This window comes from Phacochoerus africanus, chromosome 3, assembly GCF_016906955.1.
Source record: "Phacochoerus africanus isolate WHEZ1 chromosome 3, ROS_Pafr_v1, whole genome shotgun sequence".
NCBI classification, from domain to species: domain Eukaryota; kingdom Metazoa; phylum Chordata; class Mammalia; order Artiodactyla; family Suidae; genus Phacochoerus; species Phacochoerus africanus.
Window position 1 is genome coordinate 58836198 of NC_062546.1, and position 24709 is coordinate 58860906.

General features: G+C 36.9%; 1 protein-coding gene and 1 pseudogene across 3 annotated transcripts in view; one reads left to right on the forward strand and one right to left on the reverse strand.

Moving 5' to 3' along the window:
* MICU3 (mitochondrial calcium uptake family member 3) overlaps positions 1-24709 on the reverse strand; it is a 105578-nt gene that overhangs the window by 67341 nt on the left and 13528 nt on the right. The gene's annotated exons all lie outside the window — the stretch shown is intronic.
* LOC125122333 (60S ribosomal protein L6-like) lies at positions 147-1021 on the forward strand (annotated as a pseudogene).

Consider the following 24709-nt stretch of genomic DNA (forward strand, 5'->3'; position numbering starts at 1 on the left):
TGTGGATATAATCCTTCTATTACAAGAAGCAAGTTAAGTACACCTGTATTCTCTGGCCATTCTACTTTATTTAATACCTTTCTTGCTCATCTAAATCCAATACTCTCTTTTAAAGGTCAATTTCTAGTTCTTTCCCATTTTCCAAGATGGTAAGTGAAAAAGCTGAGAAGCCAGATATGAAAGAGAAAAAGCCTGAAGCCAAGAAAGCTGATGCTTGTGGCATGGTTAAAAAGGATAAGGAGGTTAAGAAGGGGAAGCCTCACTACAGCCGAAACTTTGTTGTGGTCAGAGAAATTGGTAGATATTCTTGATTGGCTCTGTATTCCAGAAATGCCTTGGACAAGAGCAAGTATTTGGCAGCTAAATCCAAGTATCAAAAGAAAAAGGTGACAGTTCTTGCTTCTGTCACAAAACCAGTTTGTGGTGACAAGAATGGTGGTACGCAAGTGGTTAAAATTCATAAAATGCCTAGATATCATCCTACTGAAAATGTGCCCAGAAAGCTGCTGAGTCAAGCCAAAAACCCTTCAGTAAGCATGTGAGAAAAACTGCAGGTGAGCATCACTCCTGGGACCATTCTGATCATCCTCACTGGGCGCCACGGAGGCAAGAGGGCCATTTCCTGAGGCGGCTGAGCAGTGGCTTGCTACTTGAGACTGGTGCCCTACCTTTCAATTGAGTTCCTCTGCAGAGAACATACCAGAAATTTGTCATTGTCACCACCACCAAAATTGATACCAGTGATGCGAAAATCCCAGGACATCTCACTGACACTTACTTTAAGCAGAAGAAGCTACATAAGCCCAGGCACCAGGAAGGTGAGATCTTGGATGTGGAGAAAGAGAAATACAAGACTACAGAACAGCACAAGGTTGATCAGAAATCTGTGAACTCACAAATTCTGTGATGAATCAAAGCTGTTCCTCAGCTCCAAGGCTACCTCTCTTCTGCGTCTGCTCTCACAAAATGGAATTATCCTCACAAATTGGTATTCCAAACTGCTTACAAAGAACCTAATTAAATAACTGATCCAAAAAAAAAAGTTCATTTCTAAAACCTAAAATTAACCTAAACATTTTTCATTAAAATGTACTGGTTCCGTAAATGATACTTTTTACATCACAAATTGCCAATATAGTTAAAACTCATCCATAAGTATAATGTACCTAAGGTGAATGGGAAAGTTAACCAGAAAGCAGAAACACCTGAATGACATCCATTTCATTATTAAACCATTAACTGCTAAAATGAAAATCTTTACTATCAATCTAATATTTTGTACCTAAAAAATAAGCCTTTTGGAGTTCCCGTCATGGCGCAGCGGAAACGATTCCAATTAGGAACCATGAGGTTGTGGGTTTGATCCCCGGCCTCACTCAGTGGGTTAAGGATCCCACATTACCATGAGCTGTGGTGTAGGTCGCAGACGCGTCTCAGATCTGGTATTGCTGTAGCTCTGGTGTATGCCAGCGACTACAGCTCTGATTAGACCCCTAGCCTGGGAACCTCCATATGCCACAGTTGCGGCCCTAAAAAGGACAAAAGACAAAAAAAAAAAATCCTTTTGAAAGTGGTAAAGTATAGCTAGACCATTTGTGAACCACAGGGAAGAGACTGACAAGAGTTTATACAGTCACATTCATTTAAGAAAAAATTCTTAATTTCTATAGGTTGACAGTCAAATTAAAAAACAAATATTTGGGGAGTTGAGGAAGGAACAGCCTTTAAATTGTTAAGAAATATTAGAGAGAAAAACTGTAGACTTACAATGGCTGCAAGGAGAAACAGCCTCTAAGAAGTGGAGGGCAGCAGAAGTATGACCAGCTTCTAAGAAGTATCTTTCTGAAGTAAATACAATATAAAGTTTCTATCTTCCATTTCTTTTCTGAAGTTATCTCTTTAAAATGACCTATTATAGCCATAAAAAAAATGAAATAATGCCATTTGCAGCAGCATGGATGAAACTAGAGATGATCATATTAAGTGAGGTAAGTCAGAAAGAGAAAGACAGGAGTTCCTGTTGTGGCTCAATGGAAACGAACCTGACTAGTATTCAAGAGGATGCAGGTTCGATCCCTAGTCCTGCTCAGTGGGTTAAGGAACTAGCGTTGCTGAAGCTGTGATGTAGGTTGCAGACAAGGCTTGGATCTGGAGTTTCTCTGGCTGTGGTGTAAGCCAGCAGCTGTAGCTCTGATTTGACCCCCAGGCTGGGAACTTCCATATGCTGAGGGTGAGGGCCTTCAAAAAGGGGCGGGGGGAGAAAAATACAAATGCCATATAATATCACTTATATGTGTAATCTAAAATACGGCACAGATGAACCTATCTACAGAACAGAAACAGACTCACAGATATGGAGAACAGATTCGTGGTTGCCAAGGGGGAGGGAAAGGGAGTTGGATGGTCTGGGAGTTTGTGGTTAGCAGCTGCAAACTAATACACTTAGAATGGATAAGCAATGAGGTCCTACTGTATAGCACAGGAAACTATATCCAATATCCTGGGATAGACCATGTAGAAGATAATATAAGAAAGGGAATGTGCAGAGTTCCCATCGTGGCTCAGCAACGAATCCAACTGATATCCATGAGGATGTGGGTTCGATCTCTGGTCTCACTCAGTGGGTTAAGGATCCAGCGTTGCCATGAGCTGCAGTGTAGATCAGCAGCTACAGCTCCAATCTGATCCTTAGCCCAGGAACTTCCATATGCTGTGGATGTAGCCCTAAAAAGACAAAAAGAAAAAAAAAAGAAAGGGAATGGGTATATATGTATGTCTGGGTCATTTTGCTGCACAGCAGAAATTGGCACAATATTGTAAATCAACTGTAATTTTAAAAATGGCCTATTAAATAAGGGGAAATCATTTCTATGCATGTACGCCTGCCTTTCTTTGTTGTTTTCCTTTTGTTATTATCAACAGACTCACTGAGGGTCTTAAATGAATAATTTTTGTTAGGCAATAAGTAGCACATCAAACAATGAAGTACAGCTTTAATTGTTTGTTTTTTTAGAATTTTCTCTAATTAAAACATCTAAAGATGTAATGTAAGGATAACCTGACCCCCTTGCTGTACAGTGGGAAAATAAAAAAAATTATAAAAAAAAAAAAACATCTAAAGAGATTGAAGACAATTGATATTATTTATACCCTGGAGTTCCTGCTGTGGCACAGTGGGTTAAGAATCCAACTGCAGTGGCTTGGGTCCATGTGGAGGCACAGGTTCAATCCCCAACCTGGTACAGTGGGTTAAAGATCTGGCATTGCCACAGCTGTGATGTAGACCACAGCTATAGCTTGGATTCAAGCCCTGGCCCAGGAACTTTCATATGCTGCAGGCATGGACATAAATATATATATTTTATATCCTGAATTCATGTTTCCCCTGGTTTTATAAGAACCAGAGTCTTTATTGTGAGAACTCTGGTACTAAAATAGTGTCCTTGACTTCCTTTTCCTCTAACCATCTAAAGTTGAAGATATTTAAGTACTATTTGTGGTCATTTCACATCTGTCTCTCAAAACTATCCTGTCCCAAGGTAGGGTATCCACATACTTTAAGGCCAGAGATTTGGGTGGTATAGTCTCTCTTGTTCTGGGATCAGGAAATTAAATCTGAGCTCCTGATTTAATTTCTATCATCAGAATGCATCCCCAGTTTCATTACCTGAGTTTCTACCTGTCAGCCTGTGTCTAAGACCTTCTGATCTGTAGCTCCCTGGAACTACAGTGTGTCCTGAGTTCCCCACACCAGTGCTGGGTGTTAAGATGCTATTTACCCAGTCTCTTTGATGCTTCATTCTAGACTCTGTGTACTACACAGCCTCCTAGTTATCAACAAAGTCAGGTTGTCTACTGCTAGAATCTAATGAAACCAACTAAGCTAATCCTAACCAAAGTCTAGTCATAACCTGTTGATAAAAACAAGAATGAGTCAAATTTTTCTCTGTGCCTGGGATGAGCTCTGGGAACTGTACTGGTCTCTCTGAGCAATGGCCAACTCCAGTAATATTTTTAGATCAACCTCTGTTTTCTGCTTAGCTTTTCAGTTTCTCTGGAGGGGAGTCCTGATAATTTTGCAGCTCCTGCCAATGAGATGCATCTTTGCTTCATAACAAATGATAAATATGATTCTTTTTTTTTTTTTTTTTTGCCTTTTAGGGCCACACCTGCAGCACATGGAGGTTCCCAGGCTAGGGGTTGAATCGGAGCTACAGCTTACACCATGGCCACAGCCACATGGGATCTGAGCTGTGTCTGTGACCTATACCACAGCTCACGGCAATGCCGGATCCTTAACCCAATGAGCGAGGCCAGGGATCGAACCTGCAATCTCATGATTCCTAATCAGATTCATTTCCACTGCACCATGACGGGAACTCCTCAATGTGATTCCTATACTCAGATTCTTAGGAAAGTGACCTGCAAGAAAACTTCTGCTGCCACACCCTCTCTACTGTACAAGATGCTATTCCAAATCCATCCTAATGAATCATATCCCTTGTATCTTAGACTTTGACAATACACCTTCCTTGAGAATCAACCCTGTACCCTAGATAAATCCTACTTTTTTCCTTATATATCCTAGTCTATCACTTGCACTCTTTTTCCCCCATTCACACTGTTCTGCAATTACCTGTTTACATATCTGTCTCTGCCATTTAACCATGAATTACTTGGGAGGGGCAATGTTTCTTAGTTTTATAAGAACTCAGTCAGTGATTAGCACAGTGCCTGGCATAGACAAGAGGCCTGGTAAAGTCTTGTTGCCTGAATAAATGAATGCTTATGGATGAAAAGGTCATTTGCAACTATGTAATAAAGAGCCAAAGGGATACTGAGTGTGGGTCAGGTGTCAGTGAAAGCAACCAGAAGAGAGGCTTCTGATTCCAAGCTAGGAATTTAGTGAGATAATAAAAGAAAATCTAAAGCTTTAGTGAGAAAGATACTACACTATAACTTATGTGTATCTATCTTTTAAAAGTTGTTCAAACATATCATCTTCATAACTAATGCTGGTAATTGTTTATCTGTTGTAATAAGAAGGCCTATGGGATTTACTTTTCATTTTGAATGTTTATTATTTTAATAGAGTAAAAATTCCAGTAAAATGACTCTCTTCTTAAGTAGATTCAGGCAAAAAAAGTATCTTGTGGCTTAAGTCTTGAAATTCGGAGCTTTCAATTCTAAGGCATTCCTGCCAAGTGACTACAACATATAAAAACTGGATATTTCAATTTTTTTCTCTTTTCATACCGAGATTTTAAAACAGGATTCCACATACTTAAAATTTTAAAGTGATTACACTGCTAATAGGTACCTATTCCTTCTACTGCCTTCTTTCAGTTATATATTACCAATTATCTCCTACGATAAAGAAGAATTTTTGCTTCTATAGTATCTTTCCAATAAGGATAGTGAAATTCAAAAAGTCTAGCTTTTACCTACAGGAATAACAAGAAAAAATGGACAGTGTAACTGGTGAGAATTTTATCAGTATATGAAGTATGCAGGGCCAGAAAGTAGAGAACATAGCTTTTGAAATTTAAATGAATACTGGGAGTTACAACATGGGCCCTTGGTTATCATTAGAAAAAAAGAAAAACATGAATATAATTTGGGAGAGATTCAAATTTGGTAGATTATCCTTCTGGCACATGGAGGATTGCAAGAGGAGGCAGCAGTGGAGGGACAAGAAGTTAAGACAGGAAAGGTAGAATAGATGTAGCATATGATTTATCTGGCAAACTCCTGAACCAACTAAAGGCCTAGACTGTGGACCTTAGCCAAGAATGTAAGTGATACACATGGGTTCAAGCAGCAGCCAAATTGGCTGAAGTCCACTGTTCAAAGGAGAGATGAGTACACCTAGTCAAGAGGAGTCTGGGTTCTGGAAGAAGTTTTTTTTAGTCCCTTGGGAACTGGCAAGATGCCACTGGGGAATTAAAATAGGAATCCATAAGACTGGGGCTAAATCACAGGATCAGTTACATTAACAGTGTTAAAAGTGGTCAATTAGCCAGCAATCTGAAGCTCTTTCTATTCTTCTGTTGATCTTAATGTTTGTGGTGAGGTTGAATGTACAGGTGGGCAGTTAGGTGAGCTTTCAAACCTGGAAAATACAGGAGATAAGTGCAGCTAATGAAGTTAATTCACAGTCATCAAAAACAATCATTTTCCTTCTCAATGATTTAGGCCTTCGCTAATGAATCCTTTCTCTACTACATTAGAGTAAGCTGAATCCCTCAAATGTAATGGCTCAAACACAAAAGAAGTGTGTTCATTTCTCTCTCTTAAGAGACCAAAGAAGACATGCTAGGACAGGGGTTAGGGTACAGTCAAGGAGCTCTGCTTCACATAGTCATTTGGAGACCCAGGATGAAGATGACCCTGCCAGCATCAACGAAGGGGGTGGCAGTGGCAGAGAAGAAGTCCATGTGAGAAGTTTCTATAGGCCAGGACTAGATGAGGTATAAATCACCTCTGCTCAGTTAATCAGAGAGAGCTGAGACATATGGCCATACTTAGATGCAAGAGATGATGAAAAATGAAGAACTGGGCATCCACAATCCTAATGATTATGGGGGAAGATGAGAGACTATGCTCAACATCTTGCAGTCTTTGTCACAACAAATTTGGGTGACAACTTCAAGGACTCATGAATATAAAGGAACAGGGAGAAAAATGTTAGAAATATACATAAATAAATATAAATATATATGTATATATATATATATATATTTATATGTTTAACAAAGACCTGAAGAGATTCACTTACAAAACAAACCACATCTGTAGAATTAAAAGCCTCATGTGATGTACCACTTCTAAATAAACTTCACCAACTTTGGGGTGAATTCTAAACTTCCATGAGTCACTTAGGTTGACAGTCCCACACATTTTATTGTCTGTATACTGTATCTCTCTTTCCAAAGTCTCAGACACAGCCACTATTGGCTTGAAATTTAATGCTGTTTGTACTCTCCCTAGCTTTGTTCTTCCAGATTCGGCAAAATGCTGCTGTCACTCCTGACCTTTCACAAAACACTGCGGTAAGATTAAGAAAGCACTGGGTCTGGTCCTCTGTCTTGAATGATGAGAGATGTCGAGTATAAATAGATGTTATCTGCTCCACCTCCACATACTTGCCCACCTTACCTAGGGGAGACTGAATAGTTATTACTGTCCTATAGTTTACAAAAACCAAACTGAACTACCTACAGGCAAAAAGATCATGGTCTTCAAATTTTTGCTCTATAACTATAAAACTGAGTTATTCTTAAACCAAATTTGGTAACAGATTACTAAACTCAAACTATCCAATCAAAATAACTAAAAACTTTATAAATCTAAACTCTAGGTAACAGGAACAAATAAAATATAAATATAAAATTATCTGAAAATTAATATACATATATAAATTTAAATTTTAAATTCAAACAAATCATTTCTTCCATTAATAAAGTATAATTCACTTTGAAAATAAAGTATCACAAACTTCAAAATAATGAAACTACAGCATGTATGATTTTGACAAATATTACCTATTAAATGTAATAACAAATACGATTTCTTCAAGTGGGTATAGTCTAACTAGATATGCTAAAAATTTTTACAGAATTATTTTTCACAGAATAGGAAAATACACACATTGTAAGTTTAAGATATCACTGTGGTAATTTTAGGTGAGGCAAATTCTGTTGGGAAAATGGAATTTTTTTATATCAAAAATATAGCAGACAGAAATAGTTCTAGGGGAGTTCCCGGCATGGTCAGTGGTTAATAAAATTCAACTAGGAACCATGAGGTTGTGGGTTCGATCCCTGGCCTTGTTCAGTGGGTTAAGGATCCGGCAGTGCTGTGAGCTGTGGTGTAGGTAAGCAGATGCAGCTCGGATCCCATGTTGCTGTGGCTCTGGCGTAGGCCGGCGGCTACAACTCCGATTCGACCCCTAGCCTGGGAACCTCCATATGCTGCAGGAGCGGCCCAAGAAATGACAAAAAAAAAAAAAAAAAAAACTTGCAAAACTGCTATTGAAAACTATCTGGAATGGATCTTAGAGCTGGCATATAAATTATCTTAGTTGTAAGCATAAGACAATACATCAGAAAAATGAAATCATAAAAATCTAGAGGTTCCTCTACAATCTCCTAGAAGCACTAAAATAAAAGGGCATTTTAAAGTCTCTTTTACCTCTAGATTACAAATAAGATAACTTATATGCCAGCTCTAAGATTCTGATAGGGGTTGCACTGAATCTGTAGATCACAGATTGGGAAGTACGGTAATTTTAACAATATTTGTTCTTCTAAGTCAACAGGAGGGTATATCTTTCCATATGTTTGTATAATCTTTAATTTCTTTCACTAGTATCTTGGAGTTTTTGAAGTATATAGATCTTTTGCTGCCTTAGGTAAGTATTTTATTCTTTTTGATGTGATGATAAAATTGTATAGAAACACAAAAGAACCCCAATAGCCAAAACAATCTTGAGAAAAAAATAACAGAGCTGGAGGAATCATGTTCCCTGACATTGGACTACACTACAAAGCTACAGTAATAAAAACAGTATGATACTGGCAGAGACATATGGATCAGTGGAACAGGACAGAGAGCCCAGAAATAAACCCATACATTTATGGTCAATTAATCTACAAGAAAGGAGGCAAAAATACACAATGAAGAAACAACAGATTCTTCAATAAGTGGTTCTGGGAAAAGAGGACAACTACATGTAAAAGAATGAAATCAGAACATTCTCTAACACCGTATACCAAAATAAATTTAAAATAAAGACCTAAACATAAGACCAGATGCCATAACACCCCTAGAGGAAAACACAGGCAGAACATTCTTTTGACATAAATTGCAGCAATATTTTTTTTGGATCCATCTGTTAAAGGAAATAAAAGCAAAAATAAACAATTGTAACCTAATTGTACTTAAAAGCTTTAGCACAGCAAAAGAAATCACTGACAAAATGAAAAGACCATCTGCTGAATGAGAAAATATTTGCAAATGATATGACCAATAAGGAATTAATATCCAACATATATAAATAGCTCATACAACTCAATATAAAAAAATCAAGGAACCCAATTAAAAAATGGACAAAAGTGAATAAATTTTTACAAAAAGGAAATGCAGATGGTCAACAGACACATGAAAAGATGCACAACATGGCTAATCATCAGGGAAATGAAATGCAAAATTACAATGAGGTATCACCTCACAGCTGTCAGAAAAACTACCATCAAAAAGAACAAAAAATGAATTTTGGTGAGGATGCAGAAAAAAGGAAACCTTCATACATTACTGGTGGGAATGTAAATTACTGCAGCCACTATGGAAAACAGTATGAAGTTTTCTCCAAAAACTAAAAATAGAACTACCATATGACCCAGAAATTCCACTCCTGAAAAAAACAAAAAACCAAGAAAATACTAGTTTGAAAAGATACATGTACCCCAATGCTCATAGCAGCATTATTTACAATTTCCAAGATATGGGAGCAACCATAAACAGATGAATTAATAAAGAAGATGTAGTATACATACACAATGGAATGCTACTCAGCCATAAAAAAGAAATGTTGCCATTTGCAGCAATATGGATAGACTTGGAGGGCATTATCCTAAATGAAATAAGTCAGAGAAAGACAAATTCTATATGATATCACTTATATGTGGCATCTAAAAAATACAACAAACTAGTGGAAAAAAAAAGAACTAGTGAAAAAAAAAAGAAGCAGACTCACAGACATAGAGAACAAACTAGTGGTTACCAGTGGGAAGAGGGATGAAAGAGGCAGCACAGGGATGGGGGAGTGGGAGGTACAAACACTGGGTGTAAGGCTACAAGGATGTATTGTACAATATGGAAAATGTAGCCAGTATTTTGTAATAACTGTAATAAATAAAGTATAACCTTTAAAAATTACATAAAAATGTTAAATTGCCTTTTAACATTACTGTTTCTAGGAAATTACATTTTACACCTTTTAGGAAATTATTTTATAAGAATTGCTTAACATTCTTTTCAAGCTTGCCAAAAATGTTTGGGGAATCTTCTTTCTACCTCTAGAAAACTCTGGCTTTTCTGTTTTACTGAGAAATTGTAAAATATTCTCCATTCTAGTTCTTTAATCTCAGTTTTATTAGTTACAAAAATGGAACATACGCACATGTATACATACATGGAAATAAAATTTGCAAACACATCTGTAAAAAAATACAAAATTTAGTCATAAGTAATGATCATTTTCATGTAACTTTGTGGATCCTCTAAATCATACTGATATAAGTGACTAAAGAAACAATAGAAATGATAAAAGTAACATTTTTAAACTACCTCATCTTTCCAAAAGAAATAATAAAAAAAATGTGTCAATGCAATTATCTTCTCTGGAATTTCCAAACTCAGATCTTTGCAACTAGTACTTAGATGTTACTTCTTAAGGCAGTGAAACTAGGGTCTTCAGGCAACAGAGTACATCATTATCCTTCCCATGAATAACAGAAAGCAAAGGTTCACTTCCAAGGCATGGTCTTATGTTACTTCACGTCAGCAATTCAAAAATTTACTCTGCGGTAAGGTCTGGTTTTCCCAGGGAGGCAAGATTAAATGCCAGATAAAGGATTCACTACTTGACAATTAGAGAAACTGATGCCTACAAGCTGATAATACCTAAAGAGGTAACTCGAAACAATTATATCAATTATCTAAACACCATATAATGCATCACCTTTTAGCAGGTGAGAAAGAGAGACAGGAGAATAAGGAATGAAGAATTAAAAAATAAAAACCATTTGTATTAACCAGAATTATTTAATTTCTCATCCTTGGTAGTTTCTTTTAAAAATATATGTTTTTGTTAAATCAAATCAATACTAATTTTTTAAAGTAAAGAATGATTTTAAAACGTATTTGATTTCATGTAGGAAGTTGAGCATTTTGGTATTAAGCCCTACCTGATATTGGCAACTGTATCAATATTGTAAACAAAACATTAAAAAGCAAATATCACTTGAATTCAGATTTTTATTTTATATTTTCTGGGCAAGAATCTTATGAGATGTACATGAGATTCTATTCATATCTATTTTTATTCTAGCTAAAAAGATGTTCATGGAAGTACTACACTTGGCTTTCTCATATGGCTTCAGGCTTATTTAAAAGCTTCTAAGAAGATAAAAGCGGTAACATTTTCTTTGCTTGTTGGGTGGTCGAAAGGTTAAACATCAAATTCTCAGTGTGGGAAAATCCCAAAGTTCTCTAGGTGAAATGGTTTGATGCTTAGTAACTGTGTCTATGTGGAAATACACACAGCTAAAGACAAGTCAGTAAGTCCCTGGCTGAGATCAAACAGGAAGAAAAAAGTAACTGACCACTTATTTTAAAGTTTCCACTTGTTATTTTAGCTTACATTATAGGGTTCTTTACAAGTTTACGAAGTACTTTCATATACATCATCTCATTGATAGGAAGATCAGTGAACATACCTAAGGAAGTGGTAATCAGAATGGTTTAACGTGTGCATCTCATATTCTTGCCTATTCAAAGATTCTGCTCCAGCAGTTACTTCTCTGCCCTTCCTATCTCACTATTTCCCCCTCTTCTACTGAATCCTTCCCTTTGGCACACACATTTCTCCCATCTTGGAAAGCTTCCTGTCTCACTCCTCCACTAAGCCACCCCCCCAACGCCCCACTCCTGCCATTTCTCTCCTGCTCTTTACAGTCTAGCTGCTGGAGAGAGCTGCCTGCATTCCCTGTCTCTGATTTCCTCCACTTCAGCAGATTCTCCCCTCCGCCTCTCCTGCTTGTCAAGGTCATTGATGACTTCTGTGCTGCTAAATCCAGAGGTCAATTCTCAGTTTTCATCTTACAATGTTGATGAAACCTCATTATCATCATCTGATGACACAGTTGATAACTCTCTTTTCTGTGAAATAATTTTTTTTGATATTTAAGACCACCCTTTCCTTCTATTCCCTTGTCTGTTCCTTCTTGGTACTTTTGCTGGTACTGCCCCAGGGCCAGTCCTTGCACCTCCTCTCTTTTTTGAATCTATAATTACTCCCTTAATAATCTCATACTGACGAATCCAAAATTTGGATCTCTAGCATTCCACAGTTCCTTCTGTTTCTCTAGGATCTCGAAGAGTTTTTGGCTTGTAGTTAGGTCTCAAATATTTGCTAAATAACTGAACAGGTGAATGTAGATTTAAAACTTATTATAATTGTTAAATAATGATTTCCTCAAAAATTAGAGCATAATATTAAATATCAATAATTATCTGGCACTAATAATGTAGTTGCCTTTGGAAAATGTGGGGAAGTCAGACTAAAACATGGTCAATGATGTGTCTTTTTTGCAATGGTAAATTTGCTGATACTGATTTATAGCCTCAAGTTTCAGATGTATATATTAAAATATATATATAGTTAAATTTCTATGTAACCACTTAAAGATTAGAAGTAATATATAACTTTCAAACCACTAGAGGAAGAGAAATGACAAGGGAGGGAAAAAAAGGATCAATTTAATGTCAGGCGATAAAGAGGAAGACAAACTACATTCACATAACGCAGCAAAAGTGAATGCAAACATATCCATAATCACAATAAATACGACTGAGTTAACTGTTTCATTAAAAATCAGCAATTCTCAGAGATTATCATGCTGAGCAAAGTGGGACAGAAAGAGAAAGACAAATACTATATAATATCACTTATATGTGGAATCTAAAATACAACACAATCAATCTAACTACAAAACAAAAGCAGACACAGATACAGAGAACAGACTCATGGCTACCAATGGGAAAGGGGAGTGGGAAAAGGAATGACTGGGAATTTGGGATTAGCAGAGGCCAACTATTATATATGTGGAATGGATTAATGACAAAGTTCTACCATACAGCACAGGGAACTATATTAAATCTCTTATGACAAACCATAAGGGAAAAGAATATGAAAAAGAATATATATGTGAACCTGAGTCCCTTCACTATACAGTGGAAATTAACACAATGTATATCAATTATACTTCAATAAAATTTTAAAAATTAGCAATTCTCATACTGTGTTTTCTAAAAAGCTATAACTGTTCCATACAAGAGTCAAACATTACTCAGGATGTTTGAAAATACATGGAATTAAGAACCAAAAGCATTAAATGGGACAAAGAAAAACTCACCAAGAAGATTATACACATAAAATAGCTTAAAATTATATAATGAAAAAACTGCTAATATAATGCATTTTGATCAACTCACAATCATTGCTGAGATATCAATACTTCTCTACTAGAAATGGATAGGCCAAGTGGAGAAACCAAGTTAGAAAAAGGATCTAAGTAACAAAGCAAATGAGGTGCTCATTAACTTTGCTTTTAATAAATAAAAAACACGTAAACAGACCTCCTTTTAGTCATCACAAAAACCTCAATAAAATAAAAATATGAAAGTTATATGGGTTTAATGAAATATTCAAATAACAAAAAATAAATTAACTAGAAGTACATGTACCGATAAGGATAAATTTCTTAAACATTAAAGATACAAATTATAAAAAGATAATTACTATTTCCGCTTTGGGGAAGATAGGCTTATCATGGAAGAATGTATATATGTTTGTTTTTTTGTCTTTTTTTGCCTTTTCTAGGGCCACTCCCGCGGCATATGGAGGTTCCCAGGCTAGGGGTCGAATCAGAGCTGTAGCCACCAGCCTACGCCAGAGCCACAGCAATGTGGGATCCGAGCCACATCTGCGATCTATACCACAGCCCACCTCAACGCCGGATCCTTAACCCACTGAGCAAGGCCAGGGATGGAACCCACAACCCCATGGTTCCCAGTTGGATTCGTTTACCACTGCGCCACAACGGGAACTCCAAGTTATATATGTTGATAGCTTATTTTTTAAGCTGGTAGTACATACATAGCTATGTATTTTAGTATTATTATCTCCTATCTTTTTAAAAGTTGAATATATCCCCTTTTTTTTTGTTTGTTTGTTTTTTTTTTTGGCTTTTCAGGGCTGTACCCAGGGCATATGGAGGTTTCCAGGCTAGGGGTCAAATCAGAGCTAGAGCTGCCAGCCTATGCCACAGCCACAACAACGCAGGATCCGAGTTGCATCTGTGACCTATACCACAGTTCACATTGATGCTGGATCCCCAACCCACTGAGCAAGGCCAAGGACCAAACCTGCGTCCTCATGGACACTAGTCAGGTTTGTTAACCCCTGAGCCATGATGAGAACGCCTATATTCCATTTTAAAAAACAAATTTATTCAAAGCTTATTCCCTGACACATATGAAAAAAATGCTAAAATTTAATAGCAAAAGACTAACAGGAAAAAAAGGCCGCTTTGGAAAACTGAAGATACATCATTAAATAAACAATCACTAAATGTAAAAAAAAAAAAAAAAAAAGGAATAAAAACCAAGATTACAAGCTCTTTGAAAATAAATGACACTTAGGAACTTAGAAATAGTCACATGTATAATTTTTTCATGCCATTAGTGATACATGGAAATTAATATCCTTATACATATTTACCAAAAAATGATTAAGAATTTAAAATAAATGAACTATGTATTCAACTTAAGAAGCTAAAAAAAGGACACATTTGAAGACACTTGAAGAAAATAGACATTACAGATAAAAGCAGAAATAACAAAAAAAACAATAAAACAGTAAATTAATTTAACAAAAAGAATGGTATTTGAAGACCAATAAAGACCCTATCAAGTCTGATTTTAAAAAAAGAATTGAAAATGAAATAAACAACATTAAACATAAATTATGGCATAGCCATAGTTTGGAAGACCATCCAAATATAAGACAAGAATAAGAGACCTATAATATATATATTTAAAAAAAACTTTTTTTAGGGCTGCACCTGCAGCACATGGAAGTTCCCAGGCTAGGAACAGCCACAGCAACACAGGATCCGAGCCATGTCTGCAACCTATACCCCAGCTTGCCACAATACCAAATCCTTAATCCACTGAGGAGGCCAGGGATCAAACCCACATCCTCAGAGATACTGTCAGGATCTTAACCCACTGAGCCACAGTGGGAACTCCAAGACCTATAATATAATATCAGTTTAAAAGGCAAGGACAATATGTACGGTATGGCCACATTTGTGTTAAAAAGGAAATGACATATGTGTTTAAGTTTATAGGCTATAAAATACATTTTAAAAAGGACTGAGGTGAGAAAAACATTTGTGACCTATAAAGCAAGAACAGAATTTAATATTTTTACAAATCCTAAAATCAAGGATACTGACATGTAATTTCTAGGAAACTGTGAACAAACAAAACCTTTTTCCACTTTACTACTAATCAGAAAATGGAAATTGTAAATCATGATAAATCATTTTTTTCACACTCAAATTGGAAAAACAATTACATCTGACATTAAGTGAAGGAGAAAGTGCACTACTTATCGCTGTTACAAACACATCTTAGTGTAATCATTCTAAAGAACAATTTGATAATTTCTATTAAAATGTAATAGCTATGGACCCAGCAATTTAATGTTTGCATCTACAAAGAACTCTGGATATTCACTGCAGCACTGTTTCTAATAGTGAAAAAACAGAAACAATCAAAATTCCTGTCAGCTGGATAATGGTTAAATAAATTATTGCGCATCAATGGAGTAGCCTGTGGCTATTAAAAAAGGATATGGTAGATCTAAGAGCTGGTACTATGTAAGATTCACAGGACATTCAGTTGAGTGGAAAAAAAGCACGTTATAGAAGAATGAGTAAAAAAAAAACAACCAAAGTTCCTGCTGCAAAGAAACACACACATACACAAACACACATATATATATAGACACACATACACATATATACACATATTTATAGACAGAAAAAGTTGTGGGATGGCATATTATTTTTTTAAAGAGCAAAAAATATATATTAGCTCAATTTTACAAAGGTGTTAGCTTAGTCTAGAGTCTACAGAAAACTTCATCAGGGCCACACAGACGGCAAATGAGTCTGGGACCAGAACTCAGGTGTTAGGACACCCAATCCAGTGTTCTGTCACATTACATGGCTTGGTACACTGAAATAAAAGTGCATGGGTTTTACAATCTCTTCAGGCTATGTTCAAATGCCAGCTTCAACACTTACTAATTAGATAAACTTGGGAAAAATAATCCCTGAACTTTAGCATTTTCCCTGTAAAATGGGTACATAAATACTGTAAACATTAAGTGAAAACTCAGTAACACTTCTCTCCTTGCCAAAAGAATCAGTTTATGAAGATTATCTACTCTATTAATCAGAAAGGTGCAGAAGTTGTCTGTGACAGCTCAGCTCCACACACAAAATTTGGCAGCTCAGTACACCTGTGTCACTATAAATTGGAAGTTCTCTAAATATGTCCATGGTGAAAAAACTATTCTATTGTCTGGCATTGCTTTGTGGGCTCCATCTGCCTCATGCGCTATTACCTTTCTCTCAAACTTTCTGGCTAAGTTCCTAAGATCTAAATTATATTCTAGGTGGTATTCTATTTATCTCTTTGAGAGTGATGGCTGGCGCTTAATGACAAAAACTTAAGCTATGCACTGAGCTACTGTCTTCTAGGTCTGGCTACAAAATAACTTCAAAATGGTTTTCTAAATTACAACTGAAAGAAACAAACACAACATACCATTCATAGTTTGGACTATTTTTTCCCAAATAAATCACCTTGAACTTGCCTAGCTGCCATAACAAAATATCATAGTCTGGATGGCTTAAGCAACAGAATTTATTTTCTCACAGTTCTGGAAGCTAGAAGTCCAAGATCAAGGTGCTAGCACCGTCATGGTGCGAGCTTGCTTTCTGGCTTGTAGACTGCTATGTTTTTTCAGTGTCCCCACGAGGCCTTTCCCCTGCATATGGGCACAGAAAGAAAGGCGAGGGGAGCAAGCTCTCCAGTGTCTCTTCTTACAAGGATACTAATTCCATCAGGACAGGAGCCCACTCTTCTGACCTCATTTAAACTTAATTCCTTTGGAGGCCCCATTTCCTAATTCAGCCATACTGGGGGTTGGGGCTTCAGCATATGAATTCTGGGGAGACACAAAATAGTCCAAAACACCAACATCTGCCCCTTTTCCCTACTCACTCACAACAGGCCTTAAAAAATGTTCTTGCATGTCATTTCCATCAAGCTGGCATTTTACTCTCGGGAAGAACTTGACTATCTGGAGATTTCACTACATCACCTCTTTTTTTTTTTTTCCGGTCTTTTTAGGTCCACACCCGAAGCATATGGAAGTTCCCAGGTTAGGGGTTGAATTGGAGCTGCAGCTGCCAGCCTATACCACAGCCCAGCAAAGCTGAGTGAGGCAAGGATTGAACCCACATTCTTATGGACAACAATCAGATTCATTACTGCTGAGCCATGAGAGGAACTCTATCTTTGGATCGTATATAAACAACCAAAACAAACAAACAAAACATTAAATAAGATCACTCTTAGCCTCCTTGACCTACATGTACCCTGGTGGGGGTGTTTCCTTCTTGCTAGTCACAACTGAGGATTCCCTGCCCACCAACTAGCCTTGGCCTGCCTGCATCCCAGTTATGGGGTCGAGGGGGGGAATCTCTTGCATGCCAGTTCTAGCCCACGGTTCCCTGTCTGCCAACAGCACCTCGGTAGGAGGCTTCCAGGTTGCCAGTCCCAGCTTGTGGTTCTCTGTCTGCCAGCCTCAGCCAGGAGATTTGGAAAAGCTCTAGCAGTAAACACACCTCTCCCAACGTAGCCTGAATCCCAACCTAGGGAGGCAGCTGCCCTTCCAACTTTGTTCCTTTCTCAGGTACTCTTTCTCAGCCCTAGGGTATTCTTTTTAATTTTGATTCCTTCTTAGTGGCTAATCCCCTGCAAATAGTTAATAATTCTTTATACTAAACCTTATCTGTTCAAATTACCATGTGGTTTCTGCCTTCTGACTGGCTCCTGTCTGATCGTGGACAGCCCAAAGATGTATGTCATGGGGGTGTGCCACAGTGCTGCCTCAGGAACAAGCAAAGAAAGGCACACCAGAGTCAGAGAGAAGCCTCCTATGCCTGCAGTGTCCCTACCACAGACTCCTGACAAAGAAATGTTTGCAGTTTCCAGCTGCAGCATCACAAGCAGGGCAATTAAAGGTAGATTTGGAACTGAGGCAATAATTTGACAAGTGGCACAGTGACTCTCTTGCTATGCATATACAAAGTCTCTATCTAGCTAAAAAATCTTCTTTTTAAATATCTAACACATACCAGACCTTCCTATGGGCCTGGCCATTTTAAGCCCTCTTAATAATCCTACAATGCAGGTACTTCTACAATCCCTACTTTACAAATGACAAGAGAGAGGCATATAAAATTATTTAGCTTTGGCAACGTTCTTCAGTGAAAGAGCTGAGATTCAAAGTTAGGTATTCTGACTCTACAGACCACACTCTTAACCATAATGCTATATTAACCATTGTTTCTATTGCTAAGATAAAAACAAGTCTGAAAAAGAGAAACTCCATTAAAAGTTAGTGTTCTTTAAGTTCCTGTTGTCGCTCAGTGGTAATGAACCTGACTAGTTTCCATGAGGACACAGGTTCAGTCCCTGGCCTCGCTCAGTGGGTTAAGGATCCACTGTTGCCATGAGCTAAGGTATAAGTTGCAGATGTGGATCGGATCTGGCATTGCTGTGGCTGTGGTGTAGGCCAGCAGCTGTAGCTCTGATTTGATCCCTGGCATGGGAACTTCCATATGTTGTGGGTGCACCCCTAAAAAGACAAAAAGAAAAAGAAAAAAAAAAAGAAAGCTGGTGTTCTTCAATATTGCTATTAAAAAAGACAGCATACTGGAGTTCCCACTGTGGCAGTAGGTTAAGGAACCAGCATTGTCTCTTCAATGGCTCGGGTTGCTGCTGAGGCAAGGGTTCCAGCTCCAGCCCTCACAACAGGTTAAGGTTCCAGTATTGCTGCAGCTGTGGCTCAGATTTGATCCCTGCAACTTCCGTATGCCATAAGTGCATCCAAAAAACAAAAAAAAAACCCACAAAAAGACCAGCATACTTAGTAAGTTTTTACCTCTGAAAAAGACTAGAAACAAATATTTTAAAATGGTAACAATGATTAATTCTGAGTATTGATATATGATTCTATCTTTTAATTTTGGGAAAAAAACTTTTAAAAGAGTGCACAAAAAAGCACTGACAAAGGCATAAAATTTAAAAAGTAATGAATCAATTTTTCATTTGTAGAAATTATTATTGAACAGGATAAACAAATTTTTAAAATCATAGACTATTACCTAGTTTAAGCAGTTTATTCCCATCACATTGATATTTAATTTTCTAGAAGAATTTACATGTCACTTGAATTTAATAGAAAGGAAAGCCAAAAGGAATCATCTGGGACAAAGTTTATACAACTAATATCTTAATTTATAAAATAGATTTAAAAATTAAGTTTTAAGAGGATTAGGGATGAGAACAAAATTAAAGCGACTACTAAAAATAACCCAATAAAATATTACAGAGAGTAAGGTGATTTTGAAGTTAAATAAATATAAAGCTGAAATAAACCTTACAGATTCAAATCAATCATTCCTCCCTATTACATTTCATAGAAGAATGATGTCACTGAAAAATTAAATGACTTCGTTACTGTTACAAATATAGACAGTGGCAAAATACTAAAGCTGAACCTCTTTACACATCGTTTCTCACTTGAGAAATAAACATTTTTAAAGGTATAATTCATGTGCAGTCTTTAACTCTGAAGGTTTTATATTTGGAAAGTATTATTTGGAGATGTGACTTCATCCTCTTAAGAGAAAATCTAAAATATCCCCATCCAGAAAGTTACCTATAAAACAAGAGAAAATGAGGATGTCAAGGAAATAGAGTCATTTCCTCACTAGCCCTAAATACAAAACTGTGCAGTGTTTATTTGTAGGAACCACAGCAAGCTCATAAATAATCAGCAGATTATAGAGTACATATCTGGAAAATGGCTCTAGATCAGGTTCAAAGAGGTGGTGACTAAGAAGATTAAGGCCAATGAATTTCCCTAACTCAGGAAACTGTAAGGCTCCACAAGGCAGTTAAGATTTATTTTTGCAGACTGAGATTATTGAGCACCACCTAAGGATAGTATGAAAACTACCTACATAATGTGGTTATGTTTGATGTAACACATTTCAATTAAAATTCTTATTTAAACTTGGGAAGTTATCTGTTCTTACAATAACAATTATAAGGGTATGATGTTTGAAATGGTTGGTGATAGAGGAATATATTAATTGTATTAATGAAGTAATTAATTTTCTTAAGCATGCAGCTAGAGTACATTGCCTGGTATCTCTCACACTTAGATGCAGGCATGTGAGTCAGTTTAGAAAATGGAATGTACATGGAAGTGATGTGTGTCAATTCTAGGCCTGGGCCATTAAAAACCTTCCCATACATGTTCCCTCATGTCCCACCCACACCACTGCCCCTTTTTGGCTAACTAGGATGTTGACGTACTCAAACCTTGAAAGCCACTTGTTGAAGATGGCAGAGTCACTATCAGTCTGGGTCCCTGAATGACTACACGGAGGAGAGCCATGTGGAAGAGTCTTCCCATCAACCAATCACCCACCTAGATTTATTACACTGACAATAAATAAGCTTTCATTAGGTTAATCCACTGAAATATGAAGGCCTGTTTGTTAGGATATACTAGCCTACTCAAATAAAATCACATTTGAATATGATTTTGTATATTAAGTTGATTGTGAGATGATCTGAATACTTTAACGAGGAGTAATGAGGAAATCAAAGCATACAATTAGGTAAATTCATCTGGTATTTCTTTCTGGAGAAGAGTACACTGCAGGAAAAAAGTAATGCTCCAGGACTGTGATACAGCCTAAAAATTATGGAGAAGTTATCCAAGGATTTTTACTAGCCAAGGGTAGAAAGCTTCCTTTTTAAACAAACTTCCTTTACTTGTAAAACTTGGTCCTAAACATAACCCCAAGTATTCAACATACTTGTAGAACTGAATGAATCTGGTCTTCTCTCTTTTATCCTACTCATTTATTAAAGTGGACTCCAAAACTTAATTTATGGTTTCTCTCGTTACTCCAAATCATGTTGGAGAGAACTTAAACATTCATGTAGATAGCCCATCCAATAACAGCCTCAAAGCCCTCTGACTTCCCAATTTCAAAATTCAAGAACAAAATTCTATAATTACCCTACATCATCCCCTACAAGTGCTCCATCTCTGGGACTGTTGGGTATTGCTAGAGAAAAAAAAAAAAATCACAGAGCCAATATCCATGTACGATCTCGAAACTCTTTTCTCTAGTCTTGGGGACGAGTCATTCTTTCCTATGGAATTAGAAGTGAGAGTGAGATGAAGGCAGATTTAGTTGTAAGGAAGTAATAAATCAAGCAAATTTACTTCTGATAAACCATTTACTCTGTGAGGAATGGAGGCCACTTGCTTGAGACTGGGCAGAGGAGGGATGTGCTGCAGATAGAGAGGAACACACTGTTTTGGGGTAACTTGTGGGATGAGAAATGGAGGTCCCAGGGATACATACAAGACGGTTAACTATAAATCCTTATACATGTTGTGGTTTTTCAAGGGTTTATACCTAGATAGAATTTCTGAGTTACAGGCCTGTAACACTTAACACACAATGTCCATCTATTTTCCAAAGATTTGTACCCCACTAGTAAAGCATAAGAATGTTTACTGCTCCACATCATTGCCCACAGTTATTATCAGTATTTTTATCAATTTGGTAAGAAATATGCTTCATTGTGGTTATATCTGCCCATTGTTAGTGACGTTGAACATCTTTTCGTGTGTTTATTGGTCTTTTGAATTATCTTTCTCTTGAATTGCCTGTTCAGAACCTGTGTTATCATTTTTCTTATTATAGATCATAACTACATATTCTGGACACTTATTCCTTAGAAGTGCTAGGCACTGTAGGTATATTCTTCACTCTAAGACTTCCTTGTATTTTATTAATACTTTTGTTTTAATTAAGTAAAATGTAGCAGTATTTTCCATTCTAGATTGTGCTTTTTGTTTTATTTTTAAAAACTTCCTGGGAGTTCCCGTCATGGCGCAGTGGTTAACGAATCCGACTAGGAACCCTGAGGTTGCGGGTTCGGTCCCTGCCCTTGCTCAGTGGGTTAACGATCCGGCGTTGCCGTGAGCTGTGGTGTAGGTTGCAGACGCAGCTCGGATCCCGCGCTGCTGTGGCTCTGGCATAGGCCAGTGGCTACAGCTCCGATTCGACCCCTAGCCTGGGAACCTCCATATGCCGTGGGAGCGGCCCAAAGAAATAGCAAAAAGACAAAAAATAAATAAATAAATAAATAAAAACTTCCCCCTCGTAGGGTCAACACTTTACTTTCATATCTAATCTGCTGAATACCTTAAAGTTTTAATTATCACATTTAGGACTCCAATCCACCTGGGTTTTTAATGGCAGAAGGTAAGCATCTAGTTTCGTATCTATTTCCCACTTAGAACACTTCAAGTCTAATCAAGCCCTATTGTCCTACATATCTTGCTCAATATTTGAAATCCACCTTGATTTAACTCCTTTCAAAATAATAATTATTGTAATATATTTAGGAATTACCCCCTTTTTATCAATTTCTTTATTCACCATTACTTCCTGAATTTCATCCTTTTTTTCATATTCATTTCTTCCTGATACTCATTCTTTAATAGTTCTTTCAATGATGATCAGAGACTGGTAAATCCTCTCAGTCTCATGAAAATGAATTTATTTTTTCCTCATTCCTAAATGATAGTTTACCTAGGTAAAGAAATCTAAGTTGGCAATTATTTTTCTTTGGCTTTTTGACGATATATTCTACTACCTTCTGGCTTCTCTCTATTGCCACAGGTTACTCTTCAGTCAGGCCAGTTGCTATTCCTTTGCAGGAAACTGGCCCTCTTTACCTTTGATTTTACAGTTTCATAATAATCTGACTAAATATAGATTTATTTTTATTTATCCTGCTTACAAGTGTTTATGCTTCCTGAATTTGAGGATTAATGTTTTTGTTCTTTTCTGAGAACTCTCCAAGTATTCTTAGAATACTGACTCTCATTCTCTCTATTCTCCTAGTCTGTGTAATCTCTAGCTGACGAATTTTAGACCTTCTCAAGTCTATTTTCCACGTCTCTTAAACACTCCTTAGTATTTGCCATTTCTTTAAAAAGTGTGTCACATTCTGTGTAGTTCTTCAAAATTACCTTCCAGATTACTAACTGCCTCTTTAGTTACCTTTTGTATGCTGCCTAATCTGTACAACCTCAAAGACCATATTTTACAACTCTACAAGTTCCATTTGATTCTTTTGCAATCTACCTATTCTTTTTCATACTGACTTTTCATTATGTCTTTAATCATTTTGAATACACTTAATTTACAGACTCAATCAAACTATCCTATTATTTGTCAGGAATCTAGTCACTCAGTTTGCTGACTCTCTAAAATACTTTGTACTTTGGATTAGGAGCTTATCCTCTTGTAGACTTCTCTGCAGGAATTACAGATGGCCAGTGTTCAGGGCAATTCCTCCAAACAAGTTTGGTGTTTCTTTCTGCCAGATGTATTGGCTTTTTCTCTACATGGGTAAGACAAGTTCTAACTCTAGACCCATATAAGATAGGGTTAGACCATTTTTATACATTCTCAGGTGGGTTCTTTTCTCCACTGAGAGCCCAAGCAGATGTATTCACGCTTTCCTGTCATCAACTTGTACTGGGCGAGGGGGAGGGGGGGGGTAATTTTTTTCTAATCCAATCTGTTGATGAGGGCTCTAGCTTTGGGAAGGTGGATTTGGTTCCAAATCCCCAAGGTCTTGTCTTCTGTCGCCACACAGGCTTTGGATTCAAATTCCTAGAGTTTCATGAATAACAACTTATTTGTCCCCCATGTAAGCCAGAACTCACACTGTTCTAGTTATTAGTTTGCTCTTTACTTCTGCCCTTGGCAATTTCCTTTATTTTTTTAAAAGTACGGTATGGTATTTAAAAGGCTATTTAAAACATTTTTATGAAAGATTATGTAGCATACTGTATGGATAGAACCAGAAGTCTAAACCACTTATTTTTATTAAGCATTCCATAATTTATTTGTGAACATTTTCATTTCACTAAAAGTCATTCTCCCAAAACAATATACTTCATAGCTAACAAGGACTGACATACACCTACTGTTCATTCTCCAGTTTTTCTCTAGAAAGAGAAGTCAGATGTTTAGCTAGACACAAGAGCATACAGAATAAGGTCCCATTTCTTAGGATTTGTTGCAATTAGATAGGGCCATTTGACTAAGTTTTGGCCAGTAAATGTAAATAAAAGGTTTTTTTGAGATTTCCTCGAAAGTCAATTAAAAGGTTGCTGACTCAGCCCTACAGGACACAGGTAAATAAAGGCAAAGTCATTATCTTGACTTACTTCTGACCCCAAGCCAACTGCTCACTTATTTCAACCTAGGTTATTTCTATAATCACTTTAATCCTTGAGCTTGAAGCTTTTGTAGAGGGCAGTCATAAGCAGCAACAGCAAAGAGATCATAGCAGGGGCAGGAAGTGAAGGAAAGGAAAGGGAGAAAGATCTGTATTTTCCCAGGCACAAGCCAAACAATTATGTGAAGATCAAAGCTGCTTTTGG